This window comes from Lonchura striata, chromosome 4A (assembly GCF_050655825.1).
Source record: "Lonchura striata isolate lonStrDom1 chromosome 4A, ASM5065582v1, whole genome shotgun sequence".
Taxonomy (NCBI): Eukaryota; Metazoa; Chordata; class Aves; order Passeriformes; family Estrildidae; genus Lonchura; species Lonchura striata.
In genome coordinates this window covers 15,709,848-15,728,716 of record NC_140742.1, presented here as the reverse complement: position 1 = coordinate 15,728,716, position 18,869 = coordinate 15,709,848, and positions in this window count along the sequence as shown.

Here is an 18,869-nt window from a genome sequence, read left to right as displayed (position 1 = left end):
CAGCCTGCAGGTGGACAAGTGTGGAGCCCCACAGAGGCTCAGCTGAGCTCTGCTTTGGAGAATGGAAATTGAGAGGAATCCGATTTACAGGTGTGGTCATGGAGCAGAGAAACATCTGGGAGAATCATTTGGGAGGTTCTCCTTTCCCCTCCCAACATCTGGGTGCTCCCCCCATGGCAGAGGGAATGCAGATGTGTGCCTGGGGATGTGCACAGGAGGGGATGGAGCTGCCTCCCACTAATTGCTTTAATTATGGCACTAATAAGGCACTAATTGCTCTTCACAGTCCTGAACCCCAGCCAGGCCCCAGACCCCGTTCCAGTCCAGCTGGAGGAGCCCCAGTGTCCAGGTGTGTGTCTATGTTATCCCAAATGCAGGGAGGGGGCTGTGGGGAAGCCGGGATGCCTGCGAGGAGGGAACATCCCTGGAGGCATCACAGACAGAGCCTCTCCTCTGGGACCTGAACAGGAAAACTCCGAGAGAGTCCCTCGGGAATTCAAAGAGGTAAAACATTACAGAGAAGTGACTGCTGGGGACCTGCAGGGACAAATCCTTCAGGAAGATGTTTTTCCAGGGTTGTCAGCTGGCAAATCCTGCTTTGGGGAGGCCTGGTGTCATCTGACTGAAAAATGCTGGGTGTATTTCTGCTCAGGCATCCTCTGGGAAGGCTTGGATTTAGTTCTGGGGCACTGGGAATGGTGAGGTGGAAAGCTCAGAAACTGCCTCCCAGCCTGACACCTCCACTGGCATCACTTAAAATAAATAAATAGAATAAAAGTGCCTGCATTTCTGGTCATACTCCTCAAGTCCTGCTGCCAGCATTCCCTTTGCCCTGCCTCTTATGCCAGAGGGATCTGGAGTGCTGGAGAACAGCTCTGGCATCTTTCCAGCAGTGCTTTTCTGCTGCAAATATTTTCATTCACGTCAAGTTCTGATCTCTGAATTTCCCCTTCTCCTTGCCCCCTCCAGGCTGATATTCCCTATCAGTTCTATCTCCTGGAGCAACCCTGCAGTGCAGCAGTGAAGAGTGAGGAGAGCAAGAGGTGGTGCCAGTCCCCGTGCTGCCCTCTATTCCTTTCCTATCCTATGGAGAACTGAGAGAAATCTCAGAGCTGCCCTTCAGGTGAGCCAGGAAAAACGCCCCAGTGGCTTGGAAAACATGGAAGCAGTGGGATGCAAACCCCTACTTGTCCCCCATTGCTGCCCCTGATGCCCATCCTGCCCCATCAGCCCAACAGGAACTCCAGGTAATTCTCCTCGGATTTAACACCGGAACCTCCAGCAACTCCAGGCTGGATCCCCCAAACCGGGGACGTTCTGCTGTGCAAAGAGCTGGGAAATTGGGATTATTTCAGTGTCTGCAGCCGGGCTGGGTGAGTGCAGGAACGGGATTGCTCAGGCACACGGGACTTTCCCTTCCCTGGAGGAGGGGATGCCTCGGGAAGCGGAGCCAGATCCCTGCTGTTCCCACGAGCCCGCGCTGACCCCGCACTTGAAGTTTTTTTGCTCATAACTTTCTTATCAGCCGGGGCCGAGCGAAGTCAAGTTCTTGGGAGTTGTTTGGAGATGTTTGGAGCTGTTTGGAGCTGTTTGGAGGGGGACGGGGCGTTCGCAGCCACGGCTCGGGCTGTGGCCGTGCCTGGGCTCCTGCCCGATTCGGATAAACCGGAGCTTCTGCTGAGCTCTCGCTGTCGTCAGCTGGCCCCGATGGCAAAGCATCAGAGGCTGGGGTCACCATGTCCCTTGGGGTGCAGGAGCCTTAAGGAAGTCGCAGGAGCTGGGGATATCTCTGTGTCCCAAAGATGTGGAAACCAGCGATGGGAGGATGTTGATCCCGGCTTGGTGGGAAGAGGGCTTAAAATCACAGAATCACGGAGTTGTTAAAGTGGAAAAGATCTTTCTGGCCATCAAGTTCAACCACCAGCCAGCACCATGAGCACTGCTAAACCTTGTCCTCAGGTGCCACATCCATGTGGTTTTTGAGCATGTCCATGTGGTTTTAATCCACTTTCAGGGATGGGAGTTCCACCACTGCCCTGGGCAGCTGTGCCAGGGCTGGACAACCCTTTTTGTGAAGAATCTTTCCCCAGTTTCCAATCTGACCCTCCCCTGGCACAGCTTGAGGCTGTTTCCTCTCTTCCTGTCCCTTGTCCCTGGGAGCAGAGCCCGATCCCCGCCTGGCTGCTCCCTCCCTGGTGTCTCCAGGAGCCCCACAAGTCCTAAGGGCTCTCCAGAGGCAGAAGGGAAGCACCTCCCAGGTGCTCACAGCACAAGGTCGGGATTACTGCTCCCAAGGTGGTTGGTGACTCCAAGTGCTGGTGACATTGTCCCTCCTCACCCAGAGCTTTGCCATGGCTCCCAAGAAGGTCCCTGCTCTCCTGGATGAGGAACTGCGGTTCCTCAGGATCCATAGGTCACTCCACAGCTGCTCTGGTGCCAGGCTGGACACAGGAGTGAGACCTATGGACACCGAAATGGGATTTCTGCCAGGGTTTTTGTGTGTCACAAGGTGCATTTCCCTGAGGTGCTTTGGGGAGGTCTCCCACAAACCTCCCTCTGCTGGAAGCATTGATGCCATTTGCTAAAGAGCTTGACTAAAGGTGGTCTTCTGGCTCCTGCAGCAGAGCTGGGATGCAATTATTACATTAATTTCTCTTTAGCAGATCTTTGAATCCGAAATACTGTGGGCTTTAAACCTGAGCAAACTCCCCTGCTCTGTGTAATTGTTCTAACCTTTAATTTGTCCTTTGCTTATTCACACCTACGTATGTAAAAAGTATTTCTGTTGATTGATAGAAAATGTGAGTGAATTTGGGATTTTTAGTTTCTGAATGCTGTTTATTATCTTCATTTATTTTGGTAAAGCTACTTCATTTAAGTAGTTCAGCTCCAGAACTGTGAATATTTTGAATTCAGGTCCAAACTTCCTGAAAAATTGGAATTGAAGGAAATCCAAGCACTGTCAGTACTGGAGTGGATCCAGACACTTCATCTGAAACCCACGAAGAACCTTTGTGGAGATCTCCAGATCTTCCCAGTGGCTGATGAGGTGGGGCAGATCCTCGGTGGCTTTGGCACAGCCAAAAGGCCCAGAAGCTCAATGGGACATTCCCTGGATTATTTCCCAGCGTCTCCCACCTTCCATTCCCTCCTGCTTAACAAGCTTCTGAGAAAAGCTGGGACAAATGGGTTATTGCTCCTGAAATGATTGCAGATAATTATAGAGAGATTAATGGCTTCTCCTCGAAGAGCCACCGACAGCTTCGAGTACTCTTGACCTTTCCAGGAAATGGGAATGAGGAAAGACAGCAGGAAGTGGGCTGGATAAACAGTGTGGAATTTAGAGTCTTCAAAGTTCTGGGAGGGCAGGACTGCTGAGATTCCCCATATTCACGCCATGGAACCCCCTCAATGCTCACCAGAGAAAGCTGGCAATGGGGAAGTGAAAAATGCCACATTGGCAGTGGAAAAATGCCTTGGGAATGAGAGAAAGGAGAGGAAAACACCAGTGGGGATCACCTCTGGCATTTGGGAGAGGAGCCATCCTTCCTGGGGTCTGGGCTTTGGTTATCCCTGGGAAAGGAGGGTGAAACAGGCAGGAATTCCGGGCTGCCCTCACTCTGGGATTTGCCAGATCACTTCCATAACTTGGTGGCCAGCTAAGGGATGAGCCAGGAGAAACCCGAATTTAATACAGGTGGTGGCAAAATCACAACTGGGCACTGCTGAGTTCAAACTCCCCCCAGAGCCTGGACCCTGTGGGAAGAGAAAAACATGGATGCCATCCAAGAAAAGGGAGGAATCCCTGGGAGTCCCCACAGCCTCAAGAGGCTCTGAACCTCTTTTGGATGAATTTTGCAGTGGCACCTCCAGCAGGGATCTGGAGGAGGCTTGGAATGAATGAACCAGCTGAGTTTTAGAGCTCTGCCTATTGGAGCCACCCGGAGAGACAGTCAAAGGAAGGATGGAAATTGCTTTGGGAGCATTGGAATCCTGCCAGGGGATGTCTCCTGCTGCAGGTGAGAGCCCTGAAGCTTGGCAGCCCCACCACAGCCTGGGACAGTTGCCTCTGGGTCAGGCACTGGCTGTTGAGATCAGTGCCCCCAAAAACATTTGAGGAAGACAAGAACAGTCCCATCTTTAATTCCCTGGCTGCCTCAAGGGAATCCTGGAAGGAGAGGTGGGAAGAGCATGTGCAGAGCTGGCTTTAGCAAGGAACCATCAGCTAAAAATCCATCTCTGCACAGGAATCATCCCATCTCAGTGTCCCAGGGAGATCTTCCTGTCCTCAGCACTTCCAGTCCAGGATTTAATGCCATGAACATCTAATCTTCCCATCCTGCCTCCTGATGGGGAAGGGCATTCCAACCAGAGTGGGAATAAATCTGTTGGAGAGCATCCCAAGGAGGCCTATGAGGTGGTGAAGGATGGAGGGGAAGCCCAGGAGAGGTGACTTGAGAAGAGGATGCTGAGGTCAGACCTCACGGGGGTCTGGAACCTCTGCTGAGGGGCAGCTGCAGCGTTTGCTTCCTGTGACAGGGACAGGAATTAGGGAACAGCTGGAGCTGTGTCAGGGAGGGTCAGGCTGGAGATCAGGAAAGGTTCTTCCCCCAGAGGTGCTGGCACTGCCCAGGCTCCCCAGGGCATGGGCACAGCCCTGAGGCTACCAGAGCTCCAGGAGCCTTTGGAGAGCACTGCCAAGGATGGTGGGTGGGATTGTTGGGGGGTCTGGGCAGGGCCAGGGGCTGGATCCCCGATCTTTGGGGTCACTGCCAACTCAGGATATTCCAGGATTCTCTGCAGGAGGGGATGTGCTGGGGGAACAGTGTGGAGCTCACCCTGGAGCCCAGGGTGGGTCAGATGACACAGGAGGGACAGAGGGGCTCAGAGGGGTTTCCACCCTGCTGGAGTGGAGCTGGAGTGCCACTGATGGAGGGCAGGAAAAAAGATGGGAAAGAGGAGTTGCCCTGTAAACCAAGGATGGCCTGGGGAGAGGAGCAGTCACGCGTGTTAGGGCTGACCGGGCCATGTGAGGAGCCTCAATGGGGCTCTGTGAGGGGACACTGGGCCTTCTGTGAGGGCTGCACATCCCCACAGAGCCACCGGGTCACAAGCACCACATGTGACTGGACACTGCCACCCCACCGCGGCCGAGCCAGCGGCACGGGGAGTTAAAGACAGCATTTTGGGAAGCCCCTCCCTGCTCCATTAATTAAGCAGGAGAGGTAGAGAGGGAATAGAAATGTTGTTTGGGTTTGTGTTTTTTAAGAGGGTTTCATTTTAAAAACACTCCCAATATCCCATTTTATTAAATGTTGGGGAGCTTTGTGGGCTCCTGCACAGGAGACCTGCTGCCATGGGTGGATGAGGACAAGGATCTCCTTGTGGAGACTCTTCATTTGTCACTCCCAGATCTCCTCTGGGATTCAGGAAGGGAAAGCAGCACGTGGACAGGAGCTGATGTCCTCTGTCACCTGCTGAGCACATCACAGAACTGTTTGGGCTGCAAGAGAGCCTGAGGGTCACCAAGCTCCATCCCCTCACCACGGGACACCATCCACCAGATGTGGGAGGTTCCTCCAGGCTGAGGAGTCTCTCCACCAATGGAAGCACCCTGAAAACACTCCTGGGACAGCCCTGGAATGAAGGACCTCATTCAGGGAGCTGGGATGCCCTGAGAGCCTCACCACCCATCTGTCAGAAGGTCAAAGGGACGGAAAGAAGGAGCCCCACCTGAGAGCAGGGAAGTGGAAGGAGATGTCTCGCTGCTGGGGGCTGAGCCCCAGAGCTTCCCACTTGAGGAGGGGAAAGCAAAAATGGAACAACAATTCCCAATAAACCCCATTCCCCCCACCCAAGCACGGATGGGACAGTGGCAGTGTTTAGAGGGAAAGCTGGGTCCTCTTGTTTATTTTAAGCTGGAAGCCAAGAGGCTCCTGCTGGTGACTTCAAAGAAAAGTTTGTTTCTGTGTTCTGCTAATTACCAGAACACCCAGACCCCATCTCTGGGGCCCGGAGTGTTGCAAAAACATGGAAAGGTTAATTGAAGGCAAAGGGAAAAGGAGAATCCTGGCTTTAACTTTCCTGGGCTGCCCTTGTTATGCTGACAGCACGGTGCAGGCAGATTTAATGACTCCTCATTACCCTGCTACCTAATTAACCTCCTGCCCTGAAGCACAGAGAGGCTGAGAAAGAACTCCCTGCCCAGGAACGTCCTCTGCCAGCAGCCCCCGGGGTTAAAGGAGACATCTCCAGCAATGCCAGGCTGAAATCCTGCCTGGATTCCAGCTAATTCCTGTGACACAGAGAAGGGCAGTGCTGGGATCCCAGCTCCGTGGTGTTGGATTTTGGGAATCTGCTTGCTCATCATCCCAGTGATGGCAGCAGGGTGACAGAGCTGGCACCAGGCTTCCAGTGGGACAAGGAAGACTCCAGCTGGTCATGGCAAGGATGCTCCCTGGTTCTGTGAGGGTCAGGGTGGTGGTTTGGGAGCACAGCTGCCCCTGCACCCACCTGGCAGATAGAGCAGGATCACAGAATGGGTCAGGTTGGAAGGGACCACAGTGGATTCTCTGATCCTCCCTGCTCAAGGGAATATCACTCCAGATGCTCGGGATTGTCCTGTATGGGACAAGAATCTGTCCCAGTTAATGGGGAAAAAATGTTTTGTGTTCTCTTTGCTGGATCAGCTCCTGTTTTTCCTCTTACCTCAAATACTGGTGCAGATGAAATCAAGGACTGGTCCCTTGATTTCACCTCAAGGAGGCTGGAGAGGGATTTCCCCTGAGGGCATGGAGGGATAGGACAAGGGGGAATGCCTTAAGCTGAATGAGAACGGGGGTAGATGTGACATTGGGAATTAGGAATTGTCCCCTGTGAGGGTGGGCAGCCCTGGCACAGGTGCCCAGAGCAGCTGTGGCTGCCCCTGGAGCCCTGGCAGTGCCCCAGGCCAGGCTGGACAGGGCTGGGAGCAGCTGGGACAGCGGAAGGTGTCCCTGCCTATGGCAGAGGTGGCACTGGAGGGGCTTTAAGATCGTTCCAACCCAAACCATTCCATGATTCCATGACCCACACTTTCAACAGAACTGCTGGGAGCTGCCAATGTATGGTGGGACCTGGCCCCACCTCTGAGAGGAGACAGTTCTGTCACCTGTGAGAGCTGAACCACCAACATGAGACCAGCTGGTGCAGGTTTGGAATTTATGACAGGAATTGCAGTTTGATTTCTTGTTGTCACCACCTGGAACAAGTCCATGAGTGCCAAGCATGGATAAGATGCCATGGCCACAGTGTCCAGTGGGAATGATGAACACCTTGCTGCACTTCTAGGAGCAGTTGGGCACCCATGGAAGACCTGGGGCAAAGGATGGGCAGCAGAGAGAAAAGGAGCAGGAGCAGAAGCGTCTCCATGGGCCACAGCCACGTGATGGGCCAGAAATGCAGAGGCCAGAGCTGGAGGGAGATAAATCACCCCAAGCCCCCCTGAAGAGTGCAACGCTCTGCAAGGCTTATCTGGGCTTTGATGTGTCACTGAACTGCGCAGAAGAAAGGCCCGTGTGGAATTCACTCCCCAGGACATTTAACTGTGTCCGGCTGCTCACGTCCTCCGTCCACGGGGAGCGATGGGGCCGTGGGGCCCCGGGAGCTGGGGCAGCCACTCACCTCCTCCTGCCTTCCTCCTCTCCCCTCTGTGGGAATCCAGGGTATCCCTCTGGCTGCCCTGGGACCCTGGCAGGGTTCAGGAACCCCCCTGGACAGAGCCCCCAGAGACACTGGCTGTGATCTCTGGCCATGGAAAAGAGTTTTCAATCTTCAATTACAAGCTCTGAGTGTTTGATATCAGTAATAATTAAGTGTGGCACGGGTGCAAAAGTAAAATTTTAGGATTCTAGATTAGGGGTCCAAAGGGGACAAGATGGAGGAAATTGGGTGTGTCTTGTCCTTTTTCTCCTTCTTCATGCCCTCCATGTCTCACTGTGGTGTTGGCATTTTTCTGTTGGTTCAGGCTGGGGACACACTGTCCAACGTAGGTGACAGATATTGGCACGTTATTGTAAATGCAGCCCAGGGAGTTTCTGGTATTGAATGTTTGTCACATCCCACTGAGGGCAGAGCCCCACACGCTGCCCTGCAGGACAGAGCTGGGCAGGGCAGCAGAACATGTGAGAGATCAACAGAATAAACAACCTGGAAACAGCACAGACCAATTATGGCTTCTGCTTTGGCAGTGGGGCTGACAGACAGAGACTTTCTACAATCTCAGAACCATCAATACCTCAGATTCCGACACCCCTCCTTGGAAATTTGGGATTGGTCCTCCTGGGCAAGGAGATAATTACTCCCGGGGCCGAGGGCTTGGGGTGGTGGCAGCAGAGTGGAGGGGACAGTGAGGCTTTGGGGTGTTCTAACAAACATCTGGGGTGGCCTTTTGGGGAGGTGGGTGTGGGTCCACCCCAAATTGCCAAACCATCACACATCCACAGGGGCTTGTACATCATTTGTGTCCATTCATTTCCTTTCTTTAGGCACTGAGGATTTTTAGAATGGTTGGATTGGAAGGGACCCTACAGCTCATCCCAGGCTGCTCCAAGCCTCATCTAACCCAGCCTTGGGCAGTGCCAGGGATCCAGGGGCAGCCACAGCTGCTCTGGGCAGTGCCAGGGTCCCCCCAGCCTCACAGGGAGGAATTCCTTCCTTTCCTTTCACTTTTGCCAAGGTGAGACATCCAACCCCACCTGCAGCTCATTCCCAGTGCCCTCAGCCTGTCTCGGGTGGGATGGATCACATCCCTTCCTTCATTTCTGCTGGAGCCAAAGACAGTTCCCTGGATTCTCCAAAGCAGGACCAGGCCTGCAGAGACAGAAACGCTGCAGGTCCTGCCCCAACCCAGAGCAGGGGTTGGCCAGCAGCTCCAAAGGGAAGAGTCAATCCCACCCCTGCTCCTTGCCTGGATAAACTGAGGGATCCCTGGATGTGGATGTGACGCTTGGGGACATGGGGCAGTGGTGGCTTAGGCAGTGCTGGGGGGATGGCTGGAATCAAAGATTTTAAAGTTCTTTCCCATCTTAAAACATTCAGGGACTGCAGCCTCTGGCCTAGGGGCTGCTGTTGGCCAGAAGATGGTGCTGCTAGGAAGGTGATGAAGCCCTCGGTCCACCCCGCTCCTGCCAGCAGAGGAGAGCTCAGGTCTTTGCTTTGCTTCCCCTCCTTCTTCCTCGAAGAATCCCCGTGAAGATAACTGGGCACATTTAATGGTCCCCATCCCACCCCACAGCACCCACCGGGTTATTTATTGCATCCAGCGGGGTCCTGAGAGCTCAACTGCAGTAACCTGAGACCCAAGAGGCTCTGGCAGCTTCTGGGCAGAGGGTTCTCTAATGGAAGCACAGCCCTGATGGATAATGGTTTTAAGCTGATTTATTTTTCCCCAGGATCCTTCTCAGAACATCCTCCTGACAGGCTGGGCTGAGCCAGGCTGCCCCACAGTGGGGTAACCCTGGGGATTTCCCCCCAAAAGCAGCACAGGGGGACACCTCACCCTGGGGAAAGGCTTTTTGGGGGTTTTAAGGGTTTGCCTTTCTGGCAAAGGCTGTAAAAGCAGGGGTTGGTTTATCCTGCTGCAGTCTGGGGCACTGAGAGGGACCAGGCTTATTTTTATTTATGCCTCAACATATGTGATGTTCTTATAGGGGCTGTACATGTTCCTGGGAGGGCTTCACCCGGCAGCCAGCCAGGGCAGAGAAAGCCTCCAGGATCGGGCTGTGATGGCACCCGCCACGGCTTGGCAAGGCAAATGCCCGGATGCCCACCAAAAATGCATGCCAAAAAGCACGCCAAAAACTCCTGCCAAAAATGTGCACCAAAAATCACACCAAAAATTCATGCCAAAAAGCACACCAAAAATTCCTGCCAAAAATGCATGCCAAAATGTACACCAAAAATTCCTGCCAAAAATGCGCACCAAAAATCACGCCAAAAATTCCTACCAAAAAATGTGCGCCAAAAAGCACGCCAAAAATTCCTGCCAAAAAAAAAACAAACTCCAAAAACACCCACCAAAAAAAGGCCACCAAAAGCCAGCAGCCACACGATGGGAGCCGTGCATCTTCACGTACCTGGGAGGGAGCAGGGCTCACCTGGGAGCTCTGCTCGGCCCTTTCACCCCTCGCTTTTTCCTCCCTGTGGTCCCGTGTCCCTGTCTGCACCTGAGAGGAAAGATGTGCTAATGTCTTCACCAACAATTTGTGTGTAAGGGATGGGAGTTAACCTCTGAAGTGGGTCTGAATTTCTGCGGACTTCGGGCGGCTGATAGAGAAAGGTCTGCACAAGTCTGATCTTCTGAACTCTGGGATAAAAATGTAGGTTCAAGGGGAAAATGTGGGGTAGGCAGCTCGGGAAGGCTGCACCTTCCTAGTACCTCAGCCAGTGGGGGAAGGAAGAGGGCAACGTGCAGCCAGGAGTTCAGGATAAAAGGATGCTGTGCCCTCCAAAACCCAGAGAGAGAAAACCCCACAGAGTGTGCCCCAATGGACTCTCTCCCTTTACCCAAATAAAGCTGAAGGACTTCTCTGTCTCCTTGTTGGGCATAAACCTCTGGTTTGTGGATTTTCCTGACGGAAGGACCACGCAGCCTGCTGCTGTTTGGAAATGGTGCCCAGCCCAGCACGGACACAGTGCGGTTCACAGCACGCTCTGTCTGCCAGGCCAGGCTGACCAGGCTGACAGACAGCCAGGCTTCTTCTGGGAACCTGTCCCTGCCTGTTGTTTCTTTCTCTGTGTCTCTTTTTCCCCTCTCTGCTCTTTTTTCCCTATCCTGGTTTAGTAGGAACGCTTACCCTTTTTTATCAATACTAATATCAATATTGAAATAATATTGCCGTGTTTGTGTTTATTTTCTTCTGAGCTATCGACCAAAAAGAATCCTTCCCAACTGCCCCTCTCACAGCAGAACGGGACTGGTACAGTCTGTCCTGGGGGCAAATCCCTGTTGGAGCCACAGGAGCATCTCTGGTGCCTCTGGAGCTGCTGCCCTTGGCTGCTCCCTGATTCCCTGCCCACAGAGTCTGGCAATGCCACAGGGATCTCTATTCCCAGATGAGGGGGAAAAGCTGCCCCAGTGCAAAGGAAAAAGGAACCAAAGCCATCAACCATCCCAGGGCAGGCTCCTTCCTTCCTACCAACATCCTCCTGCTGGGCTTGGCAGGAGCCTGGCAGCAGAGACCCATGGAGTGGTTTGGGTTGGGCATGACATTAGAGATCACCTTACTCCATGGGCAGGGACACCTCCACTGTCCCAGGCTGCTCCAAGCCCCATCCAGCCTGGCCTTGGACACTTCCAGGGATCCAGGGGCAGCCACAGCTTCTCTGGGCACCCTGTGCCAGGGCCTGCCCACCCTCACTGTAAGACTGTTTTTTCATCACATTTAATATAATCCATCCCTCTTCTAGCTTAAAATCATCACCCCATCCCCGAGGTGTGAGTGGATGGGGCTGGGATGTGCCCCAGGATGACGGGAAAGTGGCTCTGGGGTCTGAGCCTCCAGCTCCCAACTGTGGAGCCAAGCAGTGATGCTGGAGGGGAAAGGCTGAGCTGAGCCAAAGCTGGTTTGTATCCCTGCATATCTGAGAACCTCAATTCCCAAGGCCAAGGGCTTCTCCCCAGCCTGGGCAGTGCCAGCACTTGGGACTGTGTGTGGTTGCCCCCACACTCCCACTGGCAGGGGGAGAGCAGGGACTGAGGGGCGCTGACCCGTCGGGATGAGTGTTACCGAGGGGGTGGGAGCAGGCTGGAATTTATTCTGAGCTCGTCAGAGAATGAAATCATCCTCCTGCAGGGTGAGGACTGATGGCTGTGGCTCTCCAAGCCCTCGGCCCCCGGCAGGTGAGGGGTGGGGGCTGGTCCCAGGTGCTGTGTGACATCCAGGACAGCAGCGGGGAGGGGATTGTCCCTCCCTGTGTCTCAGGGCTCCTGCAGGACCACTGTCCCTTCTGGAGGGGGGGATACTCACTCTGGACATCCTTTCAGCTGCAAACCATCTCCACTGGGATCCCCGGGCCTATTATAGGCTGATTAAATATTAAAACAATTCATTTTGTACTTAAACTGTTCCGAAGGCTCCTGCTGACGAGGACTTTGAAGTCTGTGGTGCGAGGCTTTGCTCTCGTTTCCTCCCTGCTCCATCCCCTCCTTCCACACCTTTTCCCAGGCAGGGAGGGAGGGCAGGGGAGTCCTGGCTGGGTCTGGCTGTCCCAGGGGATGGGGTCCTGCCTGAGGGTGTGGAGGGTGTGTTGGTCCTTGTGTGGGAGCTCCATGGCACTGCTGGAGACAGGGAAAGCTCTGGGTGCTGATTCCAGGGAACAGGATGGGCTTTGGGAAGAGCTCAGCAGCTGCCTGGACGTGGATGCTCAAGGAGAAGGGGCAGTGAAGACCTTCACCTGGTCCTGCTGGTGCCCTGGGAGCCCCCAGGAGCTGAGGGCAGCATTTCCATGGCAGGGAGGTCCCTGCTGGTTTTCCTGTTCTGCTCTTTCCAGGCACTCCAGGAATCATTCGATACCTCCAGGACCTGAGTCTGGAGCATCCCAATTCTGAGTGCAAGGCCTTGGTGACCCCCAGGCCCTGATGTCCTGCCCCTCTGTGTCCTGGGGTCCTGCAGGGAGGGACACCCACCTGCAAAGAGCATTCCAAGGTGGGAGGGCAGGATGGGATGTGGTGAGCTGGTGCCTGCAGCAGAGGGACTGAGGATGGAGATGTGGGAGAGGCACCCTGGGGTCCATGCCAACCCCTTCAAGGGACGAAGCTGCCTGAAGGAGAGGGAGGACAGCTCCTGGGAATGAGGGATTGCTCAGGTTCTGCTGGGGGAAAGGTCCAGGGTGGGACCCCTGCCCTGCAAGGGTGTCTGAGCACCTCAGGGCTTCCATTTCCAGCTGCAACCTCCCTGTTTGTCCTCCTGATCCCAGCTCAGGAGCCCGAGGTTCCCAAAAACCTGAGCATCTTCCAGCCCCTGCAGAGGGAGGAAAATGGGAGTGGCGAATATTTCCCCTCCCAGCTGGATCTGGCCTCCTTCCCGCTTCCCTCCCCCTTCCCCAGCCCCATCTTTTACATCTGTAGGATGTGAAATGCAGCAAACTCTCAGCAGAGCTCATTACTCCGGGCCCACTGCTCTGAACGGGGCTGAAAGGTCCTGCTCGTAATGATTTGGAGGTGATTTGTATTTAAGGCGCTCGGCTTTCAGATGCTGCCAGGGGGAGGGGAAATTAAATAATTGAAAGCTGTGGGGAAGGGAAGGAGAGAGCCCTGGATGGAGGGAGAGAACCAGAGTTTCTCCTGATCCACAAGTGTTTCGGTCCACCTGCATCGGTCGCGTGGGTGCAGGTTTAAAAGGATTGAGGAAAATCTTCCTCTTCTCCATGCAGGGTCAGAACATGCCCCAGGGATTGATGGATGCCCCAGGGATTTTCCAGGGATGGCCCAGCTGGGCAGTGGGGAAAAAGGTCTGACCCGAGTGGGACAGGTCTGCCCTCGATGTCCTGGTGGGACATGACTGCCTTGGCCACACCAACTGCTCCCGTCTCCTCCTTTCTCCTCTTCCACTCCCTGCCTCTGGCACACTCCAGGCAATAAAGGCAATTTTCCAGCCTGGCAGCGGGGGTGAGGAAGGCTGGAGTCCACAGTGATGTCCCCAGCTGGACAGGACAGAGCTGGAGGCCCAAAGCCACCGACTGAAAACTCGCAGTGAGAGCCTCAAGGTGTTTGTTAAGGTATCAGAGCAAAAGAAAACCCCAGGCAAACTCTGTGGGGTGGGTGGGGACACTGAGACATGAAGGGTGGAAATGAACTTCCTGGGAAAAGGGCAGGTGGGTTGTGTTATTTGCCTGGAAGCTCAAGCTGGGATATGCAGCTCAAACTTGATCTAAAGCAATGCTGTTCCAACTTTCAGACACCAAAGGTCCTTTCAGCCGAATTGCTTCTCTCTTTTTTTGACCAAATTGCCAAAAAATCCACCAGTCTGGTCTGGTTCTACCTGAAAATAAATGGACCTGCACACTGCAGGGTTGTGGCTCCTGCTCTTCTTCCAGCTGATGCCAGAGCCTGGGATCACCAGTGCTCCTGGGTGTCTGTGGGTCTGACACTGGCCTCTGGGAAGGAGAGCACCTCACAGAGCCCCTTCTGCACCTGAACTTGGAGTTTAAGCTCCAAAGCCTGTCCTTAACCTTGACCCAAACTCGTGCCTGGCTGCAGGAGCTCAGGGGAAGCTGCTCCCCAGTGTGGGGAGCCCTCAGATGCTGATTCCCCTTCCAGGCCCTAACGAGCTCCCGATGCCTCCAGGAGTCCCTGGAGGGGGGCAGGTGGCCCATTGGGCTCGGTTTTAGGGCTGGGAAGGGGAATTTGCCTTTAGCCTGGTCAGTGAAGATCACAGAATGAGCTCAGATTAGCCTGCTCGGGGGCTAACGAGCCAGGAGAGGGCTGTGGAATGAAGGTCAGGAATCAATAGCCTGGGAAGATCTGATGCTTTCCACGAGCCCTTCATGTATTTCCCAGCTCTGTGCAGAGAGCAGGGAAGTCTTGGGAGCCTCCCCTAAAGTCTGGTATTTAACCCTTGTGTGTTTTCCCCTCCAGCCCAGTTTTCCCTCCCAAGGTGGGATTCCCACAGCGCCATCCTCCCAGAGAATCACATTTTCTCCCAAAAAAAAAGGGGTGGGGGTGTGTGCCTGGCTCTCTTGTAGAGCGGGAAGTCTAAGAAAATGAGTTTTTCATAATCCCATCGTCACAAAATTCACTTCTAGGCTAAAGACACTGGGAGGGCCAAGGGCTGGGAGATGTGATAATTCCCTAATGTTGGCAACTGATGTTCAAACCCAGTACCCAAACACACCTTTCCTCGAAATCTCTTGGGAAAAGCTCTCTCCTATTGACTTTGGGGTGAGGACAAACAGCATTTTGTTGTCCCTACCCCCGTGTAGCTCTATCTGGCTGGTGCCCTACAAGTGTCTGGCCATTCTTGCTCTGTGCCCCCTCCACCCCTCTCTCCCTGCAGGTGCTCCAGGCAGGAGAAGCAGCCTCTGCCCTGTCCTGCTGCCTCCTTGGTGGATGTCCCTGCTGGACCTGGAGGTCTCCCATTCCCACTGTGGATCACAGCCATGCAGAGAAGAGTGAAAGAAAAGTGTTTAGAGAAAATGCTTCCATGTTTTTATAGTTCCAGTGCTGGGAATTCTGGATCTCTGCTCCAAATGCGTGTCCTTTTCTTGTGATCCTCACATCCTGTGACAACTCCCAGCCAGCATCTTTATGGAGTGGGAAGGCAGTGTCTAATTAAAGCAGGTTTAATTAAACCTGCTGCCAGGCAAGTCACCCCCTTCCATCCCATACCGGCTTCCCTGGGTGGTGAACTTGGAGTTTGTACTTGGAATTTGGGGTTAAAATCAGCCAGGGATGGAGAGAAATTACCCAGCACACCTCGAAGGAGAAGTGAGTGCCCTTCATGTGCTTCCTGATAACCCTTATTGTCCTAAATTTATTGGGAAAATAATTAGGTTTTATGAAAAATAATGACAATAACAACAGCAGCAACAATAATAATAACAATTATATTAATATTATTATTAATGATAATAGACACCCAGGGGGTTTACAGAGAATTGCATCAGTAAAAACACTTTCCTGGGAACCCAAATCCATGGTAAACACTCTATCACAGAGCTCCACAAGAACAGCTGGAATGAGCCCTAAATATTTATTATTAATAGCAAAGCTGTTTATTTTTTACATATTAAATAGGTCATATCTCATCTAATAAAACCTCAGTGCTGGCTCTGCTCGCCAGGCAAAGGATTTTGCAGTTGTGGTGTGAGCAGAAAGAGGCAATACAGGAGTTCCTGCTTGTGCTAGGATCACTTCCAAAGTTCCAACCTTTGGATTTGCAGGAGGGCTGGAAGATTCCTGCCTGGGTAACTGCATGGCTGCTTCTGGCATCTCCCAAGACATGGTGTAGAAATGTGACCAAGAGGTGGGGATGCAGGTCCAGCCCATCCAGGGATTCCCTGTGTCAGGATGGATAAACCACTTAAACCCTAGACTGGGCTGGAGTCTGGAAATGGGATTGCACCGAGCAGCCCTTTGGGACCCTGGGAGTGACTGGGACGCACATGGTGACAGCAAAAGCTCTTTTCCCCCTTCTGAGACATCATTAAGCAAATATCTATGAAGCTTCCCAAGCTGCAGAGCCTGAATTCCTGAAGTTTGCTGGATGCTTAAGTGCATCAGGACTTAATTGCTGCCAAGTCCAGGTGTCAGGGGGGAAACGAGTGTTGCACAACCCCCCATCACTTCAGCCCCCTTCCAGTGGTATTAACCCCACATCAATCTCCCCAGACCTCCCAGGAGCTGGGAAAAGCTGGGTATCCCCATGGAATTTCCTTCCAAGGGCAGTGCAGCCCCTAATCCCTGACCTGAATGTGGGATGCAGCAGCAGGCTCTGCCCTTCACCATGAGCTGGGGGGTGTCGAGCCACCCCTACAAAGATTGGGAAGGAATTCCTTCCTGGGAGGGTGGGGACCCCTGGTCCCGGCAGCACCTGGGGTGGCCCAGAGCAGGAGCAGCAGGTCCAACCTTCCTCTTCAGCAGAGTGAATGTGGGTGCAACCAGAAACGTGGGGTTGACCCATTCCTGGGTTGGTTTGGGAGCAGAAACGTGTTCCAAAAGCCCAAATATCCCATTTTCCGGACAAGGTATTGCACCACTGGAGAAACTCAAAAGCTTTCCCAAAGACTGTCAAACCCTTCCTGTAGGACAAGAGAAAACGGCCTCAAGTTGTGCCAGGGGAGGTTTAGATTGGATTTAGGGTACTAGGGAAAAGATTTTCATGGAAAGAGCTGTGGAAAGCATGGAAAGGTGTTCATGACCAGCACAGCTGCCCTGGGCAGTGTGGATTTCCCACCCCAGGGCAATACCAGACCTGTGGATGTGGCACTTGGGGACATGGGTTACTGGTGGCTTTGGCACTGTTGGGAGAACAGGTGGACTCGATGGTCTTGGAGGGCTTTTCCAACCTGAAATATTTTGTGATCCCATCAAAATCCCACCTCCCACCCGCCCATGGTCACTCCAGTCACCAGCTGCTCCAGCCACGTGTGCAATTCCCACCGTTCCTCTGGCAGCTCCAGCCGAGTCCAGGCTCCTTCCCTGCTCCCACAAACTCTTCCTGGTGCATTTCCATGGGAAGCAGAGCCCCACGGAGCATTTCCATTTGAAATAAGCCGGGAAGCTCCATCAGGAGCCTCCCTCCGAGGGCTGCCGGAGCCTCAGCAGCATCATGTCAGTAATTTGTTCTACACTGGTGATAATAAGCAATAAGAACATAAACACAGGCAGGGCTTTGTGTGAAGAAGGTTTTTTTTTTCTCTCTCTTTTTTTTTTCTTTTTTTTCCTTTTTTTTTTTTTCCCTAAAGGAACCTCTGAGGTGGAGGGGGGAGAGAAAAAAAAGGGCATGAATGATTCATCGATGCGAGGGGGGGAAAAGGCGGAGAGAGGGAGAGAAAGAGAGAGAGAGATTAAGAGAGAGGAGCTTCAAAGTGACTGGAGAGGATTTGAAGTGCTGAGCGTTCCTGGGCTGGGCAGAGCAGCAATTCACCAGAGAGGCCCCGTCAAGCTCCCTCCACCCCGGCCTCATCCCGCCTGCCTCCTCCTCCTCCTCCTCCTCTCCGGAAAAAGCAGCCTCCAAATCACAGGTTCAAAGTTCAGCATCATCTAATGATGGGAAGGCCTCCCAGCCCCTCTGTGAGTGGCATCTGTTTATAGACATGGCCCTTCCCTGGTGGTTTAGCCTGGCTTAAAATATTTTTTTTAAAAAATAAAAATATATATATATATATTAGAGGAGGAGGAAATGGGGAATGAGATGCAGGGCTCCATTTAAAAAAATATTATAAAAGAATCTACTGGTGGTGAGGTGCCTTTGATTCTGAATATTAAAAAAGGCCGCTGGATTTCAATGTAATGAGAATATTAAAGCTGCTGCCTTGATTTGTATTCACCGGCCAGCCCGGCCAGGCTGGGGAGTGGGGAAGGGAGGCACAGCTCACTCCTGGCTGGAGCTGTCACCCTGGCAGGGATGTGGGAGGTGGAGGGACCAGCCCTGCCCCTCCCATCACACGGGAATGGGATGGGCACTTCCAAAGCCATCCCCGTGCTGGTGGAACTGGTGGGGTCACCACCAGCACAGTCAAAACTCAATATCCCTTCCCAGGGAAATCCAGGCATTTTGAAACAGCATTTTGGGCTCATTCAAGGGGAGTTGGAAGCCAGGTTTGCATTAGGTGATAGTTAGGAATTAAAGGGTGGTTCAATGGGATTTGGGATGGCATTCCTGGCTGTGAGGGTGGGCAGGCCCTGGCACAGGTGCCCAGAGGAGCTGGGGCTGCCCCTGGATCCCTGGAGTGCCCAGGGATGCCCACTGTCCCAGGCTGGATGGGGCTGGGAGCAGCCTGGGACAGTGGGAGGTGTCCCTGCCCATGGCAGGGGTGGCACCGGATCAGCTTTAATGTCACTTCCAAGCCAAACCATTCCATCATTCCACAACTCTATGAATTCTGTGTCCATGGAATACGAACCTTGAAACAATTAATTTCTTTTTAATTTTGCCCGAAGAGCCATTCAGTTCCTGCTCCTCCAGTTGTCGCTGAACTGAGCACCTGTGCACTGGTGATAAATCTGAGTGAGGGACGAGTGACATCCACGAGTCCTGCAAGACCCATTATTGCTCCTGTGTCGCAAAGTAAATGGCCCAGTGATGAATGGCTAATTAGCAATTCACTCTATTTTATTAATCAAAGGCCGTGCCATTCACTGGCCTAATGAAAGAGTTTGATGTTTT